General features: G+C 33.7%; 1 long non-coding RNA gene across 2 annotated transcripts; it reads left to right on the top strand.

Annotated features, from left to right (window-relative positions):
- The first annotated feature begins 6,292 nt into the window (after window positions 1-6,292).
- LOC100853334 (uncharacterized) lies at window positions 6,293-12,463 on the top strand. Of its 2 annotated transcripts, none has more exons than XR_009467959.1 (3): window positions 6,293-6,419; window positions 7,078-10,927; window positions 12,221-12,463. It is a non-coding gene; the product is annotated as an uncharacterized LOC100853334 (long non-coding RNA). The 2 variants fall into 2 exon arrangements; XR_784947.3 differs by having other exon boundaries at window positions 6,294-6,419; window positions 7,629-10,927.
- Window positions 12,464-12,819: the final 356 nt, after the last annotated feature.

Raw genomic sequence — 12,819 nt, 5'->3', positions numbered from 1 at the left:
AAACTTTTTCCCCCTTGACTTAGGAAAATTTAGACTTGGTACCTTTGACCTCATTTAATAGTGTTGAGACACCTTATAAAAGGTCAATGAGCCTTTGGAAAAAGAAAGAAAAAGAAAAATGTTTTACTTGCCTTGAAACCCGAGCAAGGTCTGAGGGGTATATGGTGAAAATCTTTAAAACCTGGTGCCCTAAGCCTTCAATGGTTGGGAGTTACCGACCTCAATGCTCGTTACATGGGTGAATAGGTGGAGTTTAACATATTGTAGGTGCTTAGGTATTAAAAATTCATTTTCAAAAGTCCGGGGTGAAATCCAAAGAGTTAGTGGTTGAAAAATCCTTAAAGCTTGATGCCCTAAACCTTGATTGGTTGGGAGTCATCGATGGACCCCCGTTACATGGACAATTTAGAAAAGAATGCCTTTAAGCTTTGCACTCCTACATGAAAAAAAAATTGTGAAAGAAAAGAGGTGCGTTCTTAGCCTATTGGAGGTTGATTAGTTTGCTAAGCTTTGAAAAGAACTAGGTTGAGGGGAGAGATTAGTTTGACATGCTATATCCGGAAACTAATATATAACACATAGATTTTTGTGGAAGAGTAAGGATTGGACCTTTGGGAGTGGAAATTATTTTGAAGCTTAAATTTGCATAATGCCTACTCTTTATGAATTGTGACTAGACAAAATTATTTGATAGCTCCTATTGAAGTTTGAGTTTTATTTCTTACATGTGCCATGTGAGAGTTTGATCCATGGATGTCCATCATGCCACTCATATCATTTTTTGGAGTGATTTGCATGATCCCTTTTATGTATATTATTATAGTTTACTTAGTTTTTATCTCCTCCATTGCTAAGGGACTAGCAATGAGTCGGTTGGGGGGTGTGATTACTACCAAAAAGTGCTATTTTGTATACCTAATTATAATGGTTTTAAGTACCTTTGTGTAGTAATCATATTCATTTAACCCAATTAATTCATTAAGGTCCTTAGTAATTGGTTTTAACCATTTTGTGGCAAGTTTACATGTTTATATCAGCTTATGAATCAATTCAAGCATGCCAAATGATGGAGGAACTACTTGGACAAGTTAAAGCAAGCTTTTAGCTACACCAAAGCAAGCCAACAAAAGGAGAAAAGCAAAGAGAAGCAAAGAGAAGCTAAAAGAAGCAAAGAGGAAAACAGAGGACAGCAGCTGCAGTCTTCTTTGGCACTTTTGGAGCACTTCCCGAAGTCCATTTTCTACATGCTATATACCATTTCAAAGCTCAGGAAGTCAAGAATCCAACGCTTCAAACCGTGTACGATTTGGAGTTGAAATGAGGAAGATATGGCCTTCGGAAGACAACTGCATCAAGCTGAGGGATAATTTCGCACGATGGAAATCAAGGTGCGAATTCCTCAGTCCAAAGTGTGGGAATTTCGCACACCTCAAACCAAAGTGCGAAATTGGAACTCCAACGTGCGAATTTTCCCCTGTTTCTGCCGACTCCACACGAGATCTTTTCTTTTAGATATTTTTGTATAAATTTCCATTCTTCTCCTTGTAATCCACCAATCATAAGATTTCTTAGCTAGGAAGGTTGGAAAAACTTCTCTATTTATATCCCCTTGCATCCGTTGTAACAAATTATTGATATATTGAAATATTGATATATTGATATATAGATATAGAATATTTACAGAGCTCTCCCGTTTCTATTTTCTTAGTAGCCAAACAGCCTCTGAGGGTTTTTCCTCAAAGGATGATTGGCTAAAACTTTTAGTTTCTCAAAGTATGGATGTTATGTGATGGCTTGGATGCAATCCCATGGAAATTTCTCGCACCCGGAAAGTAAGGTAGTCGTTTTTTCATTAATGGTTCATTAATGCAAAGTTTGGTTTTTATTTCCTTTTGACAACTTTCAACGGCCAATACTTGATAAGCTTTTGGATTTCTATCCATTAGTTATCTCCTACGAGCTATTGGAAGGTGAGGTTTTCAATTCCAAGTTTTGCATTAATCCATTAGAACCAATTTCAATGGCCATTGAAAGGTGAGTTTATCACCTGGAATGACTTTGAGTTGCCAATATTTGGTAAGCTTTTAGCTTTAGACTACTAGTTATCTCTTACGAGCCATTCAAAGGAAGTCTAAGGTGAATAACCATTGATGAAATTCACTACCATTTGTTTTGCCATTTTAAAGGATTAAAACTTGATTTGCTAAATCCATACCGGTTCGGGAAGCAAGCATCACCATAGTTGCAACCCCAACGCGAGGAGCCTATCCTGAGATTTCCAATTTGCATAAGAACCAGAGCATAGCTATCCTATCTTTGAGAAAATTGTTTTTACACCCTTTCATTTTAGTCTTTAATGTTAGTTTAGATTAGTTTAAATCTTTCTAAAACATTTGCATCTTCTTTTAAAGCTAACATCCATAAGAAAATCACCTATTTTCCTAATTTGAATATCACTTGTGTTTGCGAAAATCCTTCCCAGTGAACGATCCTAGAACCACTATGCTATAGTAGCTTGGCTACTTTAGTAATAGTATTCAAGGTATAAATTTTGTTGATACGCCTTTAAAGCTAAGCTACCATGAGTCGAATCAGTGACAATAGTTCAACAATTAAATTATCAAAGAATCCAGTGATGCATGGACGAAGCAAACACATAGATGTTCGCTTTCATTTTCTGCGTGATCTTACTAAAGAAGAAGTAGTGGAATTAGTTCATTGTGGTACACAAGATCAGATTGCAGACGTGATGACTAAGCCTCTCAAGCTTAACATGTTTCTGAAGTTGAGAGAGTTGATGGGTGTTCGTGAAGTTCCAGATGTAAACTAATTGTTGTTAGCAGTTAGTTTAAGGGAGTGTGTCAAGATTTAAGTTTTCTGATTGTTTTTTTTTTGTTTTAATAATCCCTATTAAGCAAGGTAGTTTTATAAGTAGGTAGTTTTCAGCTTTAACTTATTCTCTACTCTTTACCACGTTATTTGTTAGTGTAAAACGTGGGTTGTTTTTCTTATCAATTAGTTATTGTAAGGCTATTTTATTAGCTAAGGTTGTTGATCAATAGATGTGGATTTTTCCCAGTTTTCTTTCATTCAGTTTTAATTCACAACATTCTGGTATTAGAGCCAGGTTCAAAGCAGCAGCTTTTGTAATTTGCAGCAGCAAGAGAGATGACAACTGAAGGGAATTTTGTGCAACCTACTATTTCTCGATTTGATGGTCATTACGATCATTGGAGCATGTGGATGGAAATTTTTTTAAGATCTAAGGAGTATTGGAGTCTTGTGGAGACTGGTTATGTTGAGCCAGAAAGCGGAGCAGTATTAACAGAGGTACAACAGAAAAAGCTTGATGAGATGAAGCTGAAAGACTTGAAGGTGAAAAATTATTTGTTTCAAGCTATCGATCGAACGATTCTAGAAACCATCTGATTTGTGCCCAGCTGGTGTATGTCCTGTTGATTGGTGTTTAATCAATTGGTGTGCCTTGATTTCGGTCCTCAGACGAGAGTAATCAACAAAATTTATAAACCTATTTCACCATGTACTAGGGTAGCATTAGCTAGCATAGCATAGTGGCTCTAGGATCGTTCATTGGGATGGGTTTTCAAATTACAACTGATATTAGTTCAAAACTGAATTGGTGTTTTTTCTTTTCAAGGTTAGCTTTAAAAAAGAACATAAAGATGTTTGGAAAGGTTGGTTTTTAAGTGAAACCAATAATAAAGTAATGGAAATTACTTACAAAGAAAAGTGTTTCTTGGAGTTTTTAGATCACTAGGCTCAGGTTCCTTATACAAAAAGAGAATTCCGATCACTTGAATTTTTTCCTCGTATTGGGGATTTAACATAGAGTTATTTCCCGAACCGGTGTGGTACAAATGCTTTCCCTTAATGGATTCAAACACTAATTCCCTGTCACTGAATCATCTTGCAATGGTTCATACCTCTCACCTTGTATTGGCCATTCAAAGTGATCCTTAACCTTGGATTACCCGTTAAAAGCTCGCAAAACATAACTAATGGATGTCTCCTTAGAGTCCAAAAGCTTACCAAGTGTTGGCTATTCTAGAAAATCCTACCTTTAAACCACCTCCCAAAGGCTTGCAAGAGATAAACTAGTGTAACTCAATGGACGGAGTTCACTTGCCTTACCAAGTGTTGGCCCAAGTGATTTTAAGGCATTTTAAGTTAACTAAAAAGATAAAAACCATTAACAGGTCACACTTTCTCTTCATTAAAAACTGAAGCAACAAAACTTCCAATTTTTGCATTCGGAACCTTATCCAGCTTCCTTTACTCCAAGAAACAAAAAGCCTAGCCACTCATCCTCTGGGAAAACATCCTCAGAGTTTGTTTGGCTAGTGAGAAAAATACAATCAAAATGAGTAGGTAAGGCAGAGCAAAGCTCTGTGTATTACTTTCTTCAAAACTATACAAAAGTTGGTCTCTGAGAAAAAACTCCTGAGATATCTTTAAAAGAAAATTACAATAGATTATATAGAAATGTTATTCACACTTCCTTCTTACTTCCTAACTAAGAAATCCTATGATTGGTGGATTACAAGGAGAAAATAGGGATTTAAACAACAAATATCTGAAGAAAAAAAATATAACAGAGTCGGTCACAAATATCTGGGATCACACAGGTGGATTTCACAAGTTGAAACATGACTTGCGAAAATTTCGCAAGTTGAAAGTGTCCATTTCGCAAGTTGGACTTTGATTTCGCAAGTTGAATTTGTGATTTCGCAACTTGCGAAATCGTCTTTTAGCTTGGTGCGGTTATCTTTCAATGGCCATAACTTCTTTATTTCAGCTCCGATTTGCACACCGTTTGAAGTGATGGACTTCTAACTTCCCGAGCTTCGAAACGATATATTGTGTGTATAAAATGGACTCTAAGAAGTGCTCTAAATTTGTCTTGAAGCTGCTCTCCTCTTTAATTTCTTCATGTTAGATTCGTCTCTCTGTTTTTCCTCCTTGCATTCTTGATTTGGCTTTGGCAAAGGACTACGCACTACAAGAAAAAAGGTCATTGTTGACATATATTATCTTGACTTAAGGTGATATGTGTTAATATTGCCTATTTAAATGAACAACTATGACATATACAATTTGTTTAAACCAATAATGACATATGTAAAATTTTGTTGAATTCTTTGATGACTTATATAATAGAATCTTGACAGATAATTTATAAGTCAATGTATAGTTAGAATGTTCATATGTCAAGGTACTTATATCATGTGGCTAGCTTGACATAAAATCAAAAGTCAAGGTATGATTTTAAACATATATGCCATTTTAATTCTAGTAAAATGATCTTAAATGACCTATGGATTATAAGTCAAGATATCATGTTATAATTACTTGTCAAAGTTCCTTGTGGTATTTACAAAGAACACTCCTTATTTTCTCAAAACCTAATATTCATTTTGAGAGCTTAGGGTTTGAAACTTTTTGCTCTAAACCAAGGATGAAAATATCGATAATTACGAATATATTGGTACTTTGATTTTACAGATATATTAGAAATATCGAAAAAATGCCGATGCATATTTTTTCACAAATATTGGTGGAGCGAAAATTATTTAAAATTTATAGGAATGCTTGGAAAAACTCCAAAAAATGATAAAATAAGTAAGAATTCATATTTTAAAGTTATTTTGTAAATATAATTGACATAAATATGATAAAAAATAAAAACATCGATAGACAGAGATATATCGATAGATTTGATATTTGAATTTTAAGAATAATAAATATGAATTTTGGAAGTGTATAAAGTTAGAATTGAATTAAGAAATATTTGATTTTATTGAATAAAAATAATTTATACATAAATATAATACATATGACATTGCAATAGTCTTATTATCAAAATGAAGATTGATGTGATTCTATTATATTTCTAGATGAAGGGAGTTCATCTTGTTGAAAACAATATTTATTCAAAAAAATTTAAAATATTTTTATTAAAACACATTTTATTACATTTTAAATGAAAAATTAAATTAATTTATATAAAATAATTTATTTGAGATTTAATTTCTAAAATTTTATTAAAATATGTGGTAACAATCTTTTCTATTAACATTAATTTATTTAAATAATTAAAATTATTAATAATTTATTTTATCAAATTAATTTTAATTCATAAAATATCGTTCATAAAAACTAAAATTTCAATCCATGATATAATCAAAATAAAGAAGTAATTAATAATTATTTATATAAAGAGAGGAAAATTGTTCACATGATTTGTTTTTTATTTTTTTAATCTCTACTAAATCTAAAAAGCAAAAGGGCCACCTGCTTCTCTCATTTGGGGCCTCGGGCATCAAGAAGCCCTTTTCTGAAGTTGCCCTCCAGACGAGAGAATCCACCCTATTTTTCTCTGTGATTCTCAATCCTCGCAGGTACTAATCTAATCATGTTATTATTGTTTTTTTTTTTTTTCAATCCTCGTTTGATTCCCAAGAAAATCCATCCCCCATTCGATTTCCGAGAAAATTCATCCTCGTTTGATTTATGAGAAAATCCATGCAAAACCCCTAAGGAAACCAAAAAAATTGCTTTTTTTTTGCTTCCTATGTTTTCTCTTTGCAAAACCCCCGTTTGATTCCTAGGAAAATCCATCCCCCATTCGATTTCCAGGAAAATTCATTCTCGTTTGATTTCCGAGAAAATCCATGCAAAACCCCCAAGGAAAACCAAATAAATTGTTTTTTTTTTCTTCTTGTGTTTTCTCTTTGAAAAACCCCCGTTTGATTCCCAAGAGAATCCATCCCCCATTCGATTTTTGGGAAAATTCATCCTTGTTTGATTTTCGAGAAAATCCATGCAAAACCCCCAAAGAAAACCAAAAAAATTGTTTTTTTTTTTGCTCCCTGTGTTTTCTGGATCTGTCCTGGGGGTCTCTTTGCTTTTGTGCCATTTGATTTAAAATTCACGAACCCTAAATCCACGATTTTTGAGCTAGGTTGTAAAACACAACCTTTGCTTGCAAATCATGATCAGATAACCAAATAGCATCTTATGTTTTTTTTTTAAAAAAAAAAAAAAAAAATTGGACAGATTTTGTATCCTGTGTGCGAGCTGGACTAGTAGGAAATATCGGGAAATTTCTCAAAAAATAGGTAAAAATACTGATAAATACATGCTTGTTAGGTTTCAAATCAAATGGGTTCTTCTTCCATAGACACTTAATTTTGTGGCTTTGAAGTCTTTGCCTCTTTCAATCGATTAAATGAAGGTGTGGAAATGGTAATATTTCATTTTTTATATTTGTTCTTGTTAGTTAAATTCTAATAATCTATTTTCCTCTTTTGGTAATGTAGAACATCATTGAATCAAAGGTCTAGGTGTAATCTGGATAGTAGTTTCTTTCCTTTTCTTGGTTTATGTTTGGGTTTTTCTTTTTCTTGGTTTATCTTTAGTTTACAAGAAACAGGAGTGAAGTAAAGTAGGTTCTTGATTTTTGTTTGGTACTTTGGTTTCTCATTTTCAAACGTACGTTTTTATCTTTCCTCTTCTGCTTTGTTTGGTTTCCAAGAAAGTGATCTAGGTTTAATATGCACTGTGTTTTCTTTCTTTTTCTCAGTGTCTGTTTGGTTTTCATGAAGTAGGAATGAAGTACAGTGTGTTCTTGATTTCTGATTGGTTTCCAAGAAAGTGAAGGAAAATGATATGGCTTGTTATCATTTTTTTTCTTCATGCCAGAATGATTAATAAAAATGATATATAGAAGGGTTTCACAACTAAGCTCCTTGTTTATTTTGGTTGGTGTCTTCTGAAAATTATCTAAAATTGTCTCCAAAACAGCTGAGGTGGAAGGCATGGTTGTGATTGCCTTCAGAAATGTCTGACTCATGAAGATTTCAGTCATATCCTTGTGCAGTATGTTGCTAAATTTCTGACTGGAGTATGCATAAAGCCCTTGCATTGATTTTGGTAAATCATAGAGATACTTGTGATATTTCTTTGTCCTTATGTTGTAGTGAATTTTTTATTCATATGGATGGCACAATACACTCTGTAAACTAATCATTCATTAGGTCAACTGTTGTATATAGTCTTTTGTCTTTGTTTTGATTTTGAGAATCATATTATGTTGATCCACAAGCAGCAGAGAAAAGTCTAGGTTGACTTCCAACCCATGCATGTTGTAGGCTTATAGAATATAGTCTATGTTTTCATGTTGGCATATTGACTTGCTCACTCGCATAACAAAGTTGTTGCCACCATATTTATTTATTAATTTACCCATCAGATCCTATGTTATGGAGAACTTTCTGGTTGTTCCAATGATGTTTTTTTCCCTTTATCATCAAGTGTGCCTGACTATGAACAAATGTAAAGTTATTCAAGACTGTTGTAGAAATTTGATCATAGAAATATGTTGGTGTAGGCTAAGAATAGCCTTCAGCTTTGATAGGTTTAGAAATCATTTACCTGGATAGCCACATAACTCATAAGCATCTTGTCAGGTCTCTCTTTGCTGAAATGAGCAGGTTGAGAGGGGAAAAAAGGTATATTATTGTCATAGTACTGATGCAGAACTTAAAATATCTTTAGTGTCCCTTACCCCCGGTTGCATCATACAACATTCAATGGTTCAAAGGCCAGATGGAAAATTTAATTGTTCTTATTGCCTACATGTTTGTCTTCACAAATCACGAATGACTTCATTAGCTAGGCATATATATGAGCTGACATGACTGTGCACATGGCATATGTTGGATAGGAAAATACATGTCCATATGTTTTCATAGTGTTAGGATAAACATATACCAAACAAACAATTTTGTAAATGAAATATCATTTTATTTATTTTAATTATTGTCTATAGATGTGATTTTAATATACTCGGTGATTCTTATTTTTCGGTCTTTTCTTTGGTGTCAAATTAAGCTGGAGATCCCCACTCCAACTTGTCTTAGCATTCAATGTAGGCATGCACTCATGTTTAAAATAGGTTCCAAGTGTCATTTTATCATTGCATTTATTTTCAAAACAAGCTTAAATGAAATATCATTGTATTTGATGTTACGGCGAAGTCTAGGCTACGAATATTAACCAACCCTATAGGGAACTGAATGTGAAATTGCATGTCTATATATGATGATATTAAATCATTGTTTTGAGGCTTTCATTCTAATTTATGTGGATGCAATCCAGGTTTAGGGGAGATGAGGCCTGAACAACTTTGGGAAACCATAATGGATCCTGATCAGGGAAGGCTGCTAAAGCAATTTGTTGTCAAGGATGCTATAAAAGGAAGTGTTGTCTTCTCATTTCTTAAGGGTGCTTAGGTAAAAGAAAAACATTTGGCTTTTTATGTTGTTCTTATCTATTCTCATATATAGTTTAAAGAAAATATCATTGTATTTTTTTTATCTAGAATTATATGATATTACTGCCAAGTCTAGGCGACCAATTAACTAACCCTGCAGGGAACTGAATGTGAAATGACTAGTCCATATTTTTGTTATCATATTATGGGAAGCAACGTTGTATGTTAATATTTCATGACTATGTTGAGCAACTATTTCAGACACGTGAACATTGCAGCTTTAGGTTGAATATTTTTGTTTTCAAATTTAAGGAAAAATAGGTTTTGTACTCCCACTAAATTAATTCCTAAAAGAAATGTCCAAATGCATGGGATCCTTGAGATACATATATAATTACCCTTTCCAAGTTGTGCAAGTGGGTTGTGATGAGAGAGAAAATATGAGGATTTCACTAGAAGGAGGGCATGAGAGTGGGCTATTAAGGAGGATTCATGTGAGCATCAGAACCTGGAGAACACCTGAGCTGATTGTGCACATGGTGGGGATTGTTGTGAGCATCGGATTTTTCTAGAATGGAGGTTGTTTGGTGCTCAGTTTGTGGAAAAAAAGAAGGTGGCAGAATGTTCTAGAGTCACATCGATTTTTCTAGAATTGTTGTGCACACGGTGGACAAAATCAAAATTTGTAAAGTGGAGAGCATCAGAACCTGGAGAACGCCTGAGCTGATTGTGCACACGGTGGGGATTGTTGTGAGCATCAGATTTTTCTAGAATGGAGGCTGTTTGGTGCTCAGTTTGTGGAAAAAATGAAGGTGGCAGATTGTTCTAGAGTCACATGGATTTAGCGCATGGTTTTGGCTTGGAGGGAATAGGATGAGAAGGTTTTAGAGAGGTGACTATTAGTGGACATATTTGAATTTTGGAGGGAATGAAAGTGATCAGAATTTTTAGAGGGAAGTCTCTAGAACTTTGGGGAAGACTGAATACAGTTGGGGAGGAAAAATGGGGAGAAGTGAATTTTTCTTCAAGGGAGAATATCACACGGCATAATTCTTTAGTGGACAAAGCGTGAAACTGAATTCGGTCTTGAAGGAAGGAGAGATGGAGCTAAGTGAAGAGAGATTATGGGAGAATTGAGGGCACAGATCAGCTTGGAAAATTATGAGAACAACCAGAAATTTGGGAAGAAAAGTTGAACACAGAATGGTTGTTAATGGTTGAGAGCATGAGATTCGTGGGGTTGCAAGCTGATTGTGTGTGACTGTTAATGGTGGAGAGGTAAGTTGATAGTGCATGGCTATGAGACAAAACTCAACAAGCACATGATCACACCATCAGATTTTGAGACCACCAGATTGCTAGCACAAGCACTCATTAGATTGCTGAATTTTGAGAATTTGCATAAGCTTGTGAAGAACAACACCACCAGCTGAATTTTGGAGAACACACACTAGCCAAACTGATGAAGAAGGCACACATAGTTGCATAGAGAATGAGACCACCAGGTTGCTTATTGAAGCAACACGCATCAGCCATTGAAATACCATCAACATGCATCAGCCATTGAAGACACCATCAGCATGCATCGGGTTTTAAAGAGATACATCACTAAACTTTGAAGAGGATTTTGAGGTAAGTTGCTGGACCTTTTTTTTTTTTTTTTTTTTATAGTTTGTGGTTTCATCTTTTTCTTCATAGTCTTTTGCATCTTTTGAATATGAGATTTTTACCATGATTAGGTGTGGATATTGGAGGCCACATAGATTGTTGAATCTGATTGAGATATGCTTCCCTTTTTAATTATGAATTCATGTTGAAAATTGGATCATGATGTGTTCTCTTTTTAGTTGTGATTTCATGTAGAAATTTGTTAGTGATTCTCCCTATCTTTGGTTGTGAATTCATTAGCATTGTTAGCAATTTAGTTTCTATTAATCTTTGTTAGAATCTCAAATCGTTTTTCTTAAAATCTTCTCATGTTCATCACCTAATTCAAGCCTTTGGAGACCACATGAATTAAGGCTTTGTGTGAAATTGATTTTTTGATTTTGTTTTCTTTGCTTTGATATCATTTTGGTTGTTTGGTTTTATGATGATCAACTTGTTCACTTGCAGCCATGATGCCACTATGAACATGCCCACATCAGCCACATTTTCTCTCTCATCACACACAACTCAACATGCTTCACTCACTTTCAGCACACACCACTTTATTGTCCTCAAATTCCAAGCTCCAAATGTGGAAAGACAAGTTCTTGAAGGTTCCTCAGATTTTATAAGGATAAGTTCTTTTTGTATAGAAAAATAATTGAAAAAAAAACCTTAAATGAGCAGTTTTAGATGAAACCAAGTATAGTTTGCATTTACATAAATTTGGAGTTGTTTTAGTTCTTGCTAAATTTGTTCATTTATTGTTCCTATCCTCATTCAATATGATGTCATTTTTATTTTTTTTCATGTACCTTTTTGTAGAGCTTGGTAAACTATAGCTGGTTGTGTTGTCATTTTTTTCTTGGTCTTTCTAAGCAACCGAATGCAACATTTGCTATCTTTGACTTGTATAGTTTGATGGAAACCTTGGACATTTCAGGGAAAGTGTTAGGTTAAAAAATCATAATAATGATCTAAATAGTTAAATATCTTGGTTGAGGTTGGATCAAAACAATAACTTCATTAGGTTAAAATGATTTTTGTTTTAGGTTTTGCTCCTAGGTTTAGCCTCCACATGTTTTTGCTATATCAATATTTTAATATTTGAGAGTTGGTTTGTTTACCTATGTTATTAAGAAATAATCTATTATTGTCTAATAAAGGTGTAGTGGCTAGCTTGCTATTAAAATTCTTCATAAAGCTTGATATTTGATTGCTCCTCATTATACATTTTTCTTTTTAATTTGTTAATATGCTCTATATTTTTTGCTACAGATTCGAAGTTTGGGTGTTGGAAATTTAAGGCTTTCCTATAAAGTAATGCTTCAAGATGGAGGCAAGAGACTTGGTTGTAGATATATACATGAGCAACTTAATTTAAGTTTATGTATATTGTCTTATAGTTTGTTTTTAATTTCGTTGTATATTATGAGTTTCTTCTATATAGAGAAATTGGGGACAACTTTAAACAAGTTCATTGATTTGTGCTTTAATTAATAATCAAATGTATATTAAATATGTTTTGATTGTATGTAAAATCATGATAATTTGATTGTCATTATCATTCTTAAATAATATCAAATTGATTATACATGGAAATAGGTACACTTTTTCATATTAAAAAATAATTTTAAAATTTTTCAAGGGGAACCTTGACAGGTGTACTTATTCCCTACATTGACATACATTATACTCAAATTTGAGATATATGGGAGCAATCATGACACATGTGGTACCTATCCTTAACATATATGGTGCCCACCAAGACATGTGATACCAAACATTGACATATATAAGTCAATTATGATATATATAAAATCTAACCTTGACATATGTATCTAAAAGCCTTGATATATGTGGGGTTAATCATGACA

This window comes from Vitis vinifera, chromosome 16 (genome assembly GCF_030704535.1).
Source record: "Vitis vinifera cultivar Pinot Noir 40024 chromosome 16, ASM3070453v1".
Lineage (NCBI taxonomy): Eukaryota > Viridiplantae > Streptophyta > Magnoliopsida > Vitales > Vitaceae > Vitis > Vitis vinifera.
The sequence above is the reverse complement of the archived record's forward strand: the minus strand, read 5'-3'. Positions and strand labels throughout refer to the sequence as shown.